Genomic DNA, 15812 nt, shown 5'->3' with positions numbered 1-15812 from the left:
TCAGCACCCCTGAAAACCAAACTCCTGTGAACCAACAAGACTCGTTTCTCCTCGGGGTACTGTACTCGGGCGCTGCACTTCTGACCAGGACTGGGCCGGCAAGTCCACGATAAACAACTACACATGGAGTGAGTGATGCACCGCAGAGCCGAGATGGGCACCTGGGCTCCCACCCGCACATGGGCAATCAGCCTAGTGGCTGGCAGGCTGTGCCAAGGCTGCCTCCACTTCCCATGCAAATGCATTGGGGTATTTCACCATCGCAGAGGCCGTGTAAAAACTGTCTGGCTGGGAGTAGGTCTTCATTTTCTTGGGATTAAGACGCAACTGGGGGAAATGGTCTGGATGGCCCAAGAGGCAGTGCAGATGCACCGCGGATTGGTTCTGCCCTAAAGCGTCACTCATCCATGTGTGAGCCTGCTGAGACCCAGCAGAAAGCGGTAACCCCGGAGGGACCCCACCCCGCCTTCAGGGAAAAGGCCAGGGGGCTGGTCCATGGCCTGACCCTGTAGGAAGGGCTTCCAGGGTAGCCCCGCTGGGTGGGCGGGGCTCGGGCCATTCTGCTGGCAAGGCCTCCCCTGGGGCAAGCCTCAGCCCCCTGGGGCGCTGCTGGGACGGGGGTGGTCGCCACAGCTGGACAGGAGAACACTGGCTAAATCTTTCTCTACCTTTCTTGTATAAATCCTAAGGACCATAATGTATGGACAGAAATGTATGAAATTTAAAAACTGCTGACAGGATACAGAGTCCCGCTTAGAGCAGGGGCCATGCAGCACTCCCCAAGGTGAACACAGGGTGCCGGTGCATCCTGTGGGCAACCCTGCAGCACCCACCTGGCGGAGGTCTGCTCCAGCAAGCCCCCTGCCCACGTGCATGCACGCACATTAGAGTTGTTCTCTGAAAAGAAGTGACAATTCAATCTTCCCAAAATCAACATGAAGAAAAGTAATAGCTAATGGGTCATCGTGGGTCTCCTGCTGAAGCCATCAGGTGGAGTCAACACACACTCCAGGTTCTAATTTCAAACACTACACTAACCAGCTAACTAACTCCGAACAGAGGTGAGCAGAAAGACCCAGTTCTAGGTTTAAACACTAATCAGCTAGCTAACTAACTCCTGAGCTGGTTTCTGAGACATCTCGGAAAACCGCGTTCCTTGTGGCTGGAGGCATTCAGGTAGAGGCTAGAACGTGTATTAGGTGGGCTACCTCCTGAGTTCTTAATTTAAATATCTCTTTTAATTCAAGGCTCTTCCCACACATTATGGAAGCACGTGCACAGGACAGTCTCTCAACTGCACTGATCCAGAGAAATCAACTCACTTGAAACCAGTGTCTTTTAAAGTGAGGACATTTAACTTATTTGCCTCAAAACTTTCCAGGAGCAATCAGGCCGCGGCTCTGACCACACGCCTACTCACAAGCAGAACCCGCTGTTCCTCCTCCCCGGTACGCAGCAGGAAGGCTCAAGGCCACCACGGGATCAGCTCCCTACAACCACCGCCCACGGGGCCTCAGACTCTCCGCGAACTTCTAAGAAAAGGTGTCCCTGAGGCGTCCTGTGAGCCCACATCCATCCCCATGAGGCCCAGGCGAGGCAGGTGGGCACAGCACTGGACATTCATGTCTTCGGACCACATGGCTAGAGAGCGAAGCCACAAAGAGAAGGCCTTGTAGCTGGATGTCCCCTGACCAAGTGACGAGTGGGCTGGACATCGGCCTCGCCTGCACTGTCCGGGCCCCGCGGGCGCCGTGGGCTCAGGGCCTCTGCGTTGTGCAGACAGAGCCCAGTCTGGCCAAGTCTTGCCTGGCTGGAGGAGTGTGAAGCGGCACCCGCAAGATGGTGAGAGGGGTACGCCTGCTCCAGCCTCCAGGTGACTTCAAAGAAGCAAAGCACGCTCGAGGTCCACCCAGGGGCTATCCACTCAGCAGGACCACGAAGACCCAGTAAATGGAACACAGCAGGCACAGGACGAGAGGCTGAGAAGGATGGCCTTTCCTGCAAAGGCCAACACTGCCAGCGTAAGCGAGCTCTTCTCTGAAAGAAAACGCTACTACTTTTTGGAAAAGACGCAGCTGTAGTGCGGCAGCTTTTACTTTTCACATTACACTTGGTCTGGGTTCCCACTTCCCTGCCCCACACCCAAGAAAGAGTTAAAAGAGGTTAAGAGGTCATTTGGTCATTGGGACCAAGGCCTTACAAATTTTTCTGGTTTTAAAAAAAGTTAATTAGGGCGGGCAACAGTGGCTCAGTAGACAGAGTTCTCGCCTGCCATGCCGGAGACCCAGGTTCGATCCCCGGTGCCTGCCCATGCAAAACAAAAAAAAGCTAATTAATGTTAACTTTTTAAAATTACCAGATAAACTATTAAATATCACTAAAAACAATAACTGCAATGGAATAGCATGGAAAATGTTTATATGTTAAATGAAAAACTACAAACTTGCAAGTAATAATGTTAGCTATGTCAGAAGAACAAAAATATATCTAATTTAAAAACATTTAAAAGCAAAAAGCAATTGTCAGAATTACTGGTCATGTTTCTCTCTCCATTTCCCATGTTTTGGTAAGGCGGCTGTATTATTCGATAAAGAAAATAGACATCCTACTCACTGCTGGCCGTGCTGGTTCTCGTCCTTGCTCTTGGGAACCCACAGCCCGGGCTGGTGGGGCATCTTCTAGGCTCAGCAGTGCCCAGCTAAGCACCCGCATGCTGACTCAGCACCCAGCCTAATCCACGCCACAAAGCCCATGGAGACGCTTACGTCTGTTCTTTATGACCCACATTTGCCAGGATCTTTTATTAAGAACTGGTTTCAGAAATGTTTTTCATAAAAATTTAAACAACCCCAAAGTAAATATGTCAAGCCATTGGTCCCTCCTTTAGATTACGTAAGTACAAGTGTTAGCATAATTTTTTTTTTTGCAGGACTTGCCATGCGACATGCCCCAGGCAGCCACCCTCACTTCTGAGGCCCCCATGAGCCCCCTGTATCTCCATGGCCACCCGGCTCTATAGAGGCACCAAGACAACATCCAGGCTGTAAGTCTGCTAAAGACAAAGAGTCTCAACATCAACAGATATAATGCCAGTCCTAGATCAGCCACAAAAGGCATATGGTGCTCACCAACCACTCTCCTTTCTGTTCTGTCGACTGTCAATAACGACGTTATATCTCACAGGGTGAAGATAAAAATTAAGTGGGACAACCAATCAGGAGATTGTGAGAAACATCAAATGAGGAGGAGTTATAACAGAGAAGACAGGATTAAACGACGAGTATGAATGCTGAATCGTTACATTAATATTTCTTTTAGTCTCCACTGTCTTGGAGCAGCTAAAAGAAAAACCTAAAGTTGTAGAACCATGACACACACCAAACTCTGAAATCTGTCCTGTAACTGCTTGTTGCGGTGTACTTTGAAATTTATTGCTTTTTTGTATACACTTTTCCCCCATAATAATAAATAAGAAAACAAATAAATAAATGGGGAAAGAAAACAAAAGCAACAGCAGGAGCCCCAGAAGCCTTCTGGAGGCTGAACTCGGACATGCTCCTCCCAGCAGCGCAGCCTCAAGGACGGGCGTGCCTAGTCACCACACACGTGGTCTCCTGGGGCAGCGGCCGGCCACATGCCCGCATGACGGAGGGCAGCTCTAGCCTTCCGCCCCCATGCCCAGCTGCACTGAGCACCCAGCACCTTCTGCCTGGACAAAACTGTGCTAACTGGCTCAGGCTTACAGTCACACCTCACTTCCAAGGCTAAGCAGCACCTGAGAGTCTGCATGAGGAATTTAAACCAACTTCATCGGCTTTTCTTTCATTTCCAAGTCCAGGCTAATCTCCAAAATGACAACAGTACAAGCACAGATGAACTTAAGAAAGAGTGAGTCCAAAGCGCACTACAAAGTATTCGAGCCCTCTGGTTACACACAGATCATAAGAACACAAAGAGCAATAAAGAACTGGTAGGAGCACCAAGATACATAACTGACCAAGGGCACATGGGGAAAGCACAGCGCCACGCTTGCTGTGGACGCTCCACCCGGCAGGACAGGACATGGCCAGAGCCTTGCCTGCATCGGGCACTGCTCGGCCTGAGGACAGCGCACAACGGGCAAGAAAAGGTGGGGTCCTGGTTTGAGGGGAGATACACACCCGGGAGCCCCCTACATCAGGCGACGCTGGAGCTGTCTGAGATGTAGTTCTGCAAAATCATACCTTGTAAAGATCCTGATGGCACCTGGGAATAGTTTACAAAAAAGTGACCCCGACAACCGTCCGGGAACAGGACCACGTTAAACAGCATCAGCAACTTCCAAACTGTGGTAAAGTCCACAGGATAACCACCTGGAATTTTCTTTCAACAAACAAACTTCAAGGAAATAAAAGGAGAGAAAGAGAGAGAGAGAGAGAGAGATGGAAGGGGAATTTATGAATTAAGATATTTAAATGCCTACCAACCAATCAGAATGAAGCCTTGACAGCTATTCAAACAAACGGCAAAGCCAAACCAAACCAACAGGTACGCCGTCCCTGGCAATGCGAACACAGACAGGTTCTCTGGGGACATGAAGGAGCCTACTGTTAATTTTTCTAGGTATGATAATACAGTGCATTTTCTTTCTATGTCTTCTTCTTTCAAAGACATGATGAAATAGTTTAAGAATAAACATCATGCTTGGAATTTGCTTCAAAATAATGCAAGAAGGAGAGAAATAGGCACGATGCATATAAAACAAGATTGGTCACAAGTTGGTAGTTGCTTAAGTTTTAAGATGGGGTGTTCCTTATACTTTTCTGATGACTTTGTATATGTTCAACGTTTTTCATTAAAAATAGTTTTTAAGTGCCAGGTCACAGATTCTGTCTCCACGCAGTATTGCGCCCACCAGGGAGACACCACGGGCAAAGCTCACGGCCCGAGCTAAAGAGCCTTTTGGACAAGGAGTTCTAGGGACCCAAACGGGGACAGACATGTTCAGGGGGCCTAGTGAGGACCTGGCCCCTGCTGAGAGCTGACATGTGAGGGCCGCATACTCCTTTTTGTAGTCTCACAGTCTTTTTGCATATGGCCCTTACCACCATATTTATAACATGTTGCATCCTTTTGTAAAAGACCTGACAGCAACTCAGCACCAAGGGATTGAGAAAACCTTCTCTACCAAAAGGAGATTATCCTGGAGGTTATTCTTACGCATTAAATAGATATCCCCATGTTAGTTAAGATGTAATGGAGAAGCTGGAGGGAACTGCCTGAAAATGTGGAGCTGTGTTCCAGTAGCCATGTTTCTTGAAGATGATTGTATAATGATACAGCTTTTGCAATGTGACTGTGTGATTGTGAAAACCTTGTGTCTGATGCTCCTTTTATCTACTTTGTCAACAGACGAGTAAAACATACGGAATAAAAATAAATAACGGGGAACAAATGTTAAAATAAATTTAGTAGACTGAAATGCTAGTCATCAGTGAAAGGGAGGGGTGAGGGGTATGGTATGTATTTCTGTTTATTTCTTTTTCTGAATTGATGTAAAAGTTCTAGGAAATGATCATGATGGTGACACGCAACGGCATGACGATACTGTTACTGATTATATACGCAGAACAGAATGGTCTTGCTAAGAATGTTTGTCGTATTTTTTAAAAATTAAAAAATTAATAAAAATAGATTAATTAAATTAAAAAAAAGATCAGTTCACTCACCTACTAGATGCTGGTGACTCAGAGGCAAAGCAGTGATCACAGTGTGAGGTCATGAAGCACCTGGGAAGTGACAGCTCAGGGAATGGGACCGAGAGGCAGGGATGAGCCAGGTACAAATAGGTGTGAGTCACCCTCATCTCAGCCACCCTTTAATCTCTCGAATCACAGGAAATGGCTACTGCCCCTGTGTCCCCTGAACTGTTATGTCTTGTGCCTCAGGAAAGCAGGGCTGTTCTGTTCTGTTCTTCTGAGTCTGACCTGGTCAGCCCATGGCCTCTTCTTGCTCCCAGAGCCCAGCACACAGCCTAGCACATTCTAGGTGATTCAAAACTGCTCAAGAAACAGAGCATCTTTAAGCATGTTCAGACCAAACAGCAGTCCCACTTAAACAACTCAAACTTTATACATAACTGATGCATTCACACAGAATGAATGACACACAATTAGAAGGAAGGTAGACAAGGAAAGGTGCTGGGAAAACTGGAAATTACACACATACAACAGAAGGCTAAACTCCAAGTACCTTTAAAGAAAGGGTCTATAAATTCCCCAAGTTTGAGGGAAATATCTACCCGTTGCCATGTCATTTGCACTCCATTATGGAGAAATAATATTTGTTTTTACCTTTACTTCCTGCAAACTGGTGAACATGCTTTGTTTTCCCAGGGAACAATCCTATCACGGCGTCTGCAGGCCCAGCCAAGTAGGACCCAGAGGCTTGACGGCCCTTCCAGCTGGCATGTCACAGCTGCAGGGGGGCCAGAGTCAGACCCTGGGCTGCCAATCCTGATGCTAACTCTTATCACCAGGTGACCTTCAGCAGGTTTCTTAGCCTCACCTGGCCTGTTTGGTCTGAAAGTCAAGGCAGGCCAGTTCCCACTTGTGTGCTCTAAGGGTTAGAGGAGAGCCCAGAGATTCTGAAAGCAGACAGCACGTGCAGGGACTCACTGAACGGCCACATTAGGAAACCCGTGATAAAGCTTTTAGTCCGGAGTCATGCACACAGTAATTAAATACCATCTCCTCTTCTGCCTGCCACACTTCCTACCCAGTCAGCAGACCAAGTCCTTTTGCAGAAATCAAAAGTGTAGGTAAGTAATTACATATAAAAAAAAGTGTAGGTAAGTAGTAACAGCCTCGGAGATACAGGAGCATCGTTGGGCAGACGCAGGAACTGTGTTATTTTTTGTTTTTGAACTGTTCAATCTGTCTGAATGCCTTTACTGAGGTGTAACTGGCCTCCAAGGAGCTGCACATATTCAAAGTCGCACTGCAGTTGAGGTCTGGTCTGTCACACCTGTGAAACATCACCATGTACACAGCCTTCACCCCAGAAGTCTCCTCCTGTCCCCTGTAACCTCTTTCTCCAGCCCAGCCTCCAGCTTTCTGTCACTCCACTTTAGTTTGCATTTTCTAGAATTTCATATGTTTGGAATTACACAGGAAGCATTTTTAATAGCCTGGATTCTTTTGCTCAGCATAATTATTTGGGAATTCATGCAGTTGCTGTATGTGCAAGTCTCTGTAAGGAAACATGCCTTCATCTCTCTTCTCCTATGAGAGGAGTGGCCGGGCCGTAAGGTGGGTGCACATTTAATGATTGCTGCCAACCCCCAACCCCAGCAGGATCTGTGAGCAGGGCTCCCATGGCCTCGACCACACTGGCATGCTAAGCTTAGTGCATTCTTGTAGTTCCAGTAAAAGCAGAAGTTGTGGCTTTAATTTCCATTTCCCCAAGTTACGGGTTTATCTGCAATCTTGACATCTTTGGTAAAGTGTCTGTTCAAATTACTTGCCTTTTTAAATGGGACTGTATTCTTTATTGACTTCTGAGGGCTCTTTATATATATTTTTTAACTTTTTTATTGTATAGTATAACATCTACACAAAGCAAATAAATAAAAAAGCAGTAGTTTTCAAAGCACTCTTCAACAAGTGGTCACAGAACAGATCCCAGAGTTAATGTCTTTGTATTATCACATTCAACTTTTATTCCTTCTTTATTTTGTGGAAAATAACATATATACAAAACTATAAATTTCAAAGCATAGCATCACAATTAGTTGTAGAACATATTTCAAAGTTTGACATGGGTTACAATTTCACAATTTGAGGTTTTTACTTCTAGCTGCTCTAAAATAACTGCAGACTAAAAGAGAGATTAATTTAGTGATTCAGCATTCATATTCATTTGTTAACTCCTATCTTCTCTGTATAACTCCACCATCACCTTTGATCTTTCCATTCCTCTATTTAGGGGTATTTGGGCTATGGCCATTCTAACTTCTTTTTTTTTTTCCATTCTAACTTTTTCATGTTGGAAGGAGCTATCACTAATATGGGGTAGGGAGATGGAACTATCTGACGTTCTGGACAGCTTGGGCTGGGTTGCAGGACTTATCTGGTCCAGGAACCCATCTATAGGTTGTAGGTTTCTATAAAGTTACTCTAGTGCATGGAACCCTTGTGGAATCTTATATATTGCCCCTATTGTTCTTTAGGATTGGCTGGAATGGTCCTGGTTGGGGGTTGGCAGTTTATGACAGGTAGCAAAGTCTACCTAAAGCTTGCGTAAAGAGCAACCTCCAGAGTAGCCTCTCGACTCTATTCGAACTCTCTCTGTCACTGATACTTGATTAGTTACACTTCTTCCCCTTTTGGTCAGGACGGAATTGTTGGTCCCATGGTGCCAGGTCTGGATTCAACCCTGGGAGTCATCTCTCACATCACCAGGGAGACTTTCACCCCTGGATGTTCTTATATACTTTTGACACATGTTATCTAAAAGATGCATAATTTACAGATACTTTATGCCAGCCTGTGATTGTCTTTTTCTTTTAACAGAGTCTTTCCAAGAGCAGAAGTTTTAAATTTTGATGGTCTAACTTATAAATGTTTTCTTTTATGGACTGTGCCTTTGACATCATATCTAAGAAATCTTTACCTAATCCAGTTGCAACACTTTGTCCTTTGTTTTGTTTTGTCTTTTCACATGGGCAGGCACCAAGAATAAAACCCAGGTCTTCAGCATTGAAGGCAGAAAACCTTCCACTGAGATATCAATGCACCGCCCTGTCCTTTGTTTTTAGGACATTTACTGGTTTTAGGTTTTATATGTAAGACCACAATCCACTTCGCATACATTTTTGTATAGTTCACTTCTGTGTAAGAGTACACAATTGTCCCAGCACTTAGTCTGTTCACTCAGCTTTGCCTTGCTTTTTTTTTTTTTTTTTTTTTTTATTTAGAGAGAGGGAGGAAGGGAAGGAAAGACAGAGAGAAGGAAGGAAGGATGGGAGGAAGAAAGGGAAACATCTTTAAACATTTTCTTGTTTTATTGTATTTTGTTTGTTTGTTTGTTTTTTACATGGGCTGGGGCCGGGAATCGAACCGAGGTCCTCCGGCATGGCAGGCAAGCACTTTGCCCGCTGAGCCACCGCGGCCCGCCCTTTGCCTTGCTTTTTAATTTGAAAAGATTTCAGACTAACAAAGTATTGCAAGAATCCAAAGAACTGCCTCCATCCCCAGACCCATTAACCAGCCTCCAGTGCAGACATGCCTGCCGTCTCCCCCTCTCTGAGCAGGCAGGGGTCTGCCTGAGCACACACTCCATTTACTCGTACCCTATGTTGCATTCCCACTAAGATTTGATTTTGAAAAAAGGCTCTCCCCGTTTCCTTTAAAAAAGAAAAAGCACAAACAATCCTGCTATATTCAGGATTCATATTGTAATCTCTTAGGATCTTAAAACTTTCCTCTGAACATTGAATGGAAGCTTTCTAAGAAACGTCCCTCAGAGGATCAATGTCTTCTGAAAACGAACACTGAGCTTTAAAAGGAAGCAGGACAAAACTAAGAAAACCCAGGTTATGAAAAAAAACTTAAATATTGTATTGATGAGGCTTAATACTGGTAAGATGCCCCAGCTGGGCAGAGCGTCTGCTCAGCCTCCTGGGAGGTGCCTGGGAGCCAGGGACAAGGCCGCCTGGCCACCCTGGCTCAGCCCTGTGCTGTGCTGGGAGGAGTGCCATGCCGTCCCTTGCTTACACACTTAACCCCTTCCCGATCACGCTTTCTCCCCCAAAACTACTTTTCTTACTACTATTCTGGTAAGCATTCTATTAAAAAAAAAAAATCTGACCTTAGTTTCCTTTAAGAAATTCTTAGAACTGCCTCAAGGAAAACCATCTATTTTTAAGCGGACCTAAACTGAAAAGCACTGGAGGCAGGGGTGGGGTGGAGACTGCGTGTGTTAAAATCCAGTTGTGCTGGTTTGAAGCTGTTACATACTCCAGAAAGAGCCAAGTTCCTTAATTCATTCTTGTGAGTGCAGACCTGCTGTGGGTGGGGCCTTGAGAGAAAGTTGTTTCCATGGAGATGCAACCCATCAAATTCAAGGTGGGTCTAAATCTTTATGAGAAGATAAAAGGCAGAGACACCAAGAGAGAGGGAGCATGGAAAGAAATGTCCCTGAGATGCTACGAGAGACCCACAGATGCTCAGGGAACCAGGGGCATTGGAAGCTGAGAGCAAAAGAATCCGGGAGTGAAGGACCAGCAGACTGGCCACGCGCCTTCCCAGGGGACAGAGGGATACCGATGGCAGCAGCCTTTCTTCATAGTCAAGGTATCTTCCTCTCGATGCTTTAATATGGACATTTCCACGGCCTCAGAACTGTAAATTTGTAACCTAATGACTCTGTATTGGAAAAGCCAGCCCATTTCTGGCATATTGCATTCCAGCGGTTTTAGCAAAATGAAACACCAATCAACAGAAAAATAACAGTAAAACAATAAAAAGCAGAGTAAATGAATAAGCCTCAGTATTCACTCATTGCTGTGAACCCCTCCCCCCCCTTTTTTTTTACTTTTCAGTTATTATCTCCTTGGAATTTCGAACACACTTCTGGTTTACTCTTGCTTAAGTCCAGACAAACTCACATCTGAACGTTTTCAGGTTCAGCCCTCCTGCCCAATTCCAGCTGCCAATGCTTCTTTCAATCCTGGGGCTCAGTCTGGAATTCTGAGATTACCAGAGAGCCTCCCGATTCCCACTGCCCACCCACAATGCCGCAGAGCCTATGTTCACCTCTAGATTTCTTCTGAAAGGATCTGCTTCCTGTTTCCTGAAAATTTAAGTTCCAAAAACCTTATAATTAACTTCTGCATCTGAAAAGACCACTTTTGGCTACTTTGTGGGTCCATCACCCGCCTGACGGCTCACCCACTACTTCTGAGTCAACAAAGGCAAACAACTAGTTTGGGGGGCCAGGAGAGGGAGACGTCAACGCAACTAAAATGTCCCCAGCTTCAACTGCGAATTCTACAGCATCTACTTAACAAGAGTTTTAGGTTGAAGATGGTGCTTGTGCATAAGCAAGCACCTGCTTTTCTGGCAGTGAGAGTGGGAGAGAAAGTGGGAAGTCAGAGAACATGGCAGTTAAGCGGCGAGCGTGAACTGCCACCAGCTTCCAGTAACCCTCTGGGGAAGTCTGCGCACATTCCCAGGCTTCAAGTCACTTGGCTTCACAGAGGTCCTGGCCTCAGCCTTCCGTCATGCTGGGCCAGATCACTCTCCATGCTGGGGGCTGTCGTGCTTGCAGGAGGGACTTTTGCAGGAGGCCCAGGCTGCCCCAGGAGACAAGAGCAGTTCCCCTTCCCCCAGCTGACCACCAAAACCATGTCCAGAGACCAGCAGCTGCTCCCTGGTTGGGAGGTCTGGTTTAAAGTGGTTGTCACCAGAGCTGGAGTTCTGCAGCTCTGAAAGTCAGCATGGCTCCATACAACAACTGCTAAAGAAACTGAGAAAGAGATCAGGCTTCAGTTAGAGACAAGAATGAAGCGGAGGTGGATGGGACTAAGGTAAATCAGAATACAGGGTCAAAAAACGGCATCGTCAGTATTTCAGACCTTCAACTACCGTATGACACAAAAGAAGAGATCTTTATTTTGTCCAAAACCTAAATTTTCTACAGCACATAATCTGGATAGCTCTTTCAAACAACCTAAACACATGGAGCCCAGAATGGGAATGAGGGCTTGTAATCTGTATAACTTAATGAAATACCAGGAGATATTCCAGAGTATGTTGAGCAGATAATCAAAAAGTATTGGCAAAGTCCCCTGAGGGATTAGAGAAAAAATACGGAACTATTAAAGTGAAAGTCACAACTACCCCAATCTTGAAATACAAACGCTTCCCTGTACTTTCTATATCAGGAGGTGGAAATATAAAACCCTACCACCTCTTGCTCTAGTTCAGATGCCTAGGCTGGGATACAAGGCACCCCATTTGTGGCTCAAGGCACAAAAGGGAGAGGCCTCCCATCTGACTGCAGAAGAGGGTCTGTGGCCAGGTTTCCTTGGTGCCCCCACGGCCTGAGCTCACATCTGGGGTTGGAGCTACCGAGGCTAAGACCTGGGTGCGGGCTCCTTTTCCAGCTCTCAGGACCACACGACAATGGGACCCTAAAGTCATCGCACCACTCTTAGAAAAGAGTAGGAAGCATCATTTTTATAATGCCACAAAGCCTTTTAAGAGGCAAAACGTACAGCAGAAAAGAAATGAGGCCCCTCTGGACTCGTTCTGAGGGCTTCCACTGTCAGTGGTGAGGGTCGGAGGGCCCTGGCGGACAGTCAGCGGAGAAGGGGCCACCCCAGGCCAGGGGTGACTAGGACACCTCGGACGCCAGGGCGGGCCGGGAAGCAGATGCAGATTCATCCTCTGCTTCATCTCTTTTAGAAAGCAATGAATCAGGGAAGTCAACAGGAATTAAGGGAAGGCATGACATAAATTTTAAGACAATGGTTAAACTACTTTTAGGCCCATTTTTAATCAAAGTTTAAAGTAACTAAATAAAAATTTAAATAAGTTCAAAGAGTAAATACAGAATTATCAAACAATTTTACAAGCTAAAGTCACACACAAAACCTTTCCTAATATTCTAAAACGAACATGTGCGCCCCCACCCCGCAGCCCCCCTCCCACCACTCCAGACGGTGTCCCTGGTGAGCACTGCCCAGCCACTGTGAGCTCTTGGTCTTCGGTGGTCTTCGGGGTCTAGGCCAACCTGCTTGCAAAGCTTCCAGACCCTTGTTCTAGGGGTGGGTGTAAGCCACTGATTGTAATTCAGCTCTAACTGCAGGTTCTTGGGCACAGAGTCTTTCTAACAATGACATACGAAGATTGCAATGTTCTTTAGAATAAAAAGCAGAGACTAAAAATAACCCTTGGGTTAAAGAGGTTTAGGATGCAAAAACCGTTAACACTGCTTGAGCACTTCCCTTTGTCAGATGCATCCTAAGCCCCTGCTGATATACTGACGAATGTCAAGGCATGTCATCTCTGAAGTAAAAGAAGAGCCAGATAAACTTTCAACACAAGCTTGGTCTGCTCCCACAACAGTACACAGTAATTGTCAGGAAGTCTTACAATTTTCCACAAGAACCCCTTTTCCTCTGGCCCTGCATGATCTGGAGTGGCACCCAAGGCCAGGACAAGGAGGGTGCAGCTGCCACTGCAGCCGGCGGTGTGTGCACTTACTACGCGTTAGACAACAAAAGAAAAAGAGCTATACATTTTATTGCTTAAGAGCTTATACACTCACTTAGTTTTCAACAAGTGCATAATTCCAAATATAAATATTTGATTTTCGAAACATTTATATATCAGGTTTAAAATAGCACTGATGTCAGAAGAATCTTTGAATCATTTCAGGGAAAGCATACAGAAAAGCAACTCATAACAATTGAAAAAAAACCAACAACTCTCCTAAAGCAGCACCCAGGCGTGCCGAGGCCGCCTCTGACCAGCACACAGCCTTCAGCGCCTGGAAGCCTGCCCACGTGGCTTCCTGCCCTCCTGCCCGCGCTGCTGCAGGCCTTGGGGTACACCTCAAGGATGGCCTCTGACGTCCACCTGACACCTGGGCTTTATTTTAAAGCTTGTGGGAGTACTCTGAGCATCTGCATTACAACAGGCACTGCGCCATGTGTGGAGAAGACAAGGGCCACAGGTGCTGGACACACAGTCCAGCGGGGTCAGGTGGGCCTGTGTGATTCAAAGTCCTGGAAACACGCACAGGACACTGCCACCTATTCCGGGGACCAGATGACCTTCACTTGGGGAGACAGAGGGCAAAGGAGGTCTTGTACAGCTCAAGGGCCCACAGGGCACAAATTCTGTCAGCACCACACCCACAGGGTAGACTGCCAAAGATAAAATCTCCGGGCTAGCAGTCAGGGGCCTTTTCAATCGTCTACCCCTCGCCTATGCTTGAGTTGTTCATCTAGCTGCATTAAATTTTCTGTGATGAATTTAAATGAACACGTGTATCCCAGTTTATCATGAGGTTTTAAGTACTAAATGCTAATATCGGAATGGGTGTGGAACTGGTATTTCAACATTTTTCAGAATCTAAAAACTGAACCCTTTATATCCTAACAAAACCCTGCCCAACCCTAACCCTAATACAACCTGGAGAGCTTCTTTAGCTGTGTTGAAATTTCACTTGAAGCAAAGGTGTGTTTGTTAGGAATGAGTTCTTCTCTGTCGACACAAACCCATGAAGGGGGAACACACAGGTCCACCCTCACTCACAAGCCCCTCGAAAATCCAGAACCTTGATGGGAACAGGCCCAGGGCTTCGACCAGCCTTCATCCTCCTCGCTGCAGACGCCCGTGTGTTCCCACAGGAGCTGTAAGGGGCCCATTTAAGCTCGGCTAGGGGTCTCATGTACCTATGGCGCATGTACCCCTTTATCTTGCTGAACCCTAAAAAGGTCTGAATCTTTAGTCAGTCCCAAGAGTTGTGCATAAAGGGCTGGGGAATCATAAGAGACAAAATAAACTCCTCACTAGTGAATAGTTCTCTAGGACAAAGACATTCTGAGCAAGGAGACTGAAAAGCCAGTGGAATTAACAAGGATAATTCTATATCAGAATCTTCAACTATACACAATGAAATTAAAGAAAAAGATAAACCAGAAGTGCTTTCTTCAATTCATGAAAGAATGCACCAAACACATTAGCATTTATCTTCTTTTTTTAAGCAAATGACAAAGACCCAGTTAACCAGCTTTACTTTTTATAAACTTTGACATATTTAAACAGTTGTCAAATCTTACTAAGTGCTACCATTCATGCATGACTAGGAAACATCCTTAATTTATATTAAGCCAGAAATATATCTCCATTAACGTATTAATATCTTTTGCTACCAAATACTGAAAAAGAAAACGACATTATTTCTGTAGAAGATTCATTCTGGCAATGTTAATGTCACCGCAAACTGAAACTACTTGGCTCACATTTCAAACACAACACAGCAAGGCCCATGCTGGTGTGTGGTAGGGTATAATTCTGTCCTGGCCTTATGAAAGAACCATGGCTCACGGTGGATCAAGTTTAATAAAAAAGCAAAGTGTATACAGAAACCCACAACAATTTTTAAAGACAAAAAGGAAAACTAGTCCTATTAACATGGTCCCAACAATCAACTCGAGTCTGTGACAAACAGGTGATCTGGTGAGCTGTTTATAGATACTTCAGGTTAGGCACAGTTACACTGAGAGTAAAGCTCATTGGAAATCTTCAAAAGCATGTTCCTGTATCTCCTCAAATAGTACCTGTTATAGTTCAATATTTCTGTTAAATGCATGTGTTGAATTACTTGTTATCCAAGTGTAGTGGCTGTCTTACCATTTCTTGTTAAGGACTTTAACTGGCCACCTTCTTCACTGAATTTATATCCCTTCTGGCCTCCAGTATTTTGGAGCAGTAAGAAGGAAAAACCTGAGATGGTGGAATGGAAGCCCATGGCAAACTCTGGGATCTGTTCTGTAACTACATGTTAAAATGTGCTTTGAAGACTATTGATTTTTTCTTTCTTTGCTTTGTATATATGTTATATTTTACAATAAAAATGTTTTAAAAAACTTAAATACATAATTACAAACTGTGAATAATCTGCAGACAGAAGAGCATTTTATATTTTTTGCCCATTTTAAAAGCTGTATATAGTGGCAGCTTATTTTGATGTTCAAATACTATATAATATATAACATTTAAGATTTTTAACTGTGTGTTTTAAGAGTTCTAATGTCT

At 45.2% G+C, this 15812-nt stretch overlaps 1 protein-coding gene across 1 annotated transcript in view; it reads right to left on the bottom strand.

The window, feature by feature from the left end:
- GNB1 (G protein subunit beta 1) overlaps window positions 1-15812 on the bottom strand; it is a 103548-nt gene that overhangs the window by 32875 nt on the left and 54861 nt on the right. The window lies entirely within an intron of this gene.

This window comes from Tamandua tetradactyla, chromosome 2, assembly GCF_023851605.1.
Source record: "Tamandua tetradactyla isolate mTamTet1 chromosome 2, mTamTet1.pri, whole genome shotgun sequence".
Taxonomy (NCBI): Eukaryota; Metazoa; Chordata; class Mammalia; order Pilosa; family Myrmecophagidae; genus Tamandua; species Tamandua tetradactyla.
This window is presented reverse-complemented; position numbering and strand designations above follow the sequence as displayed.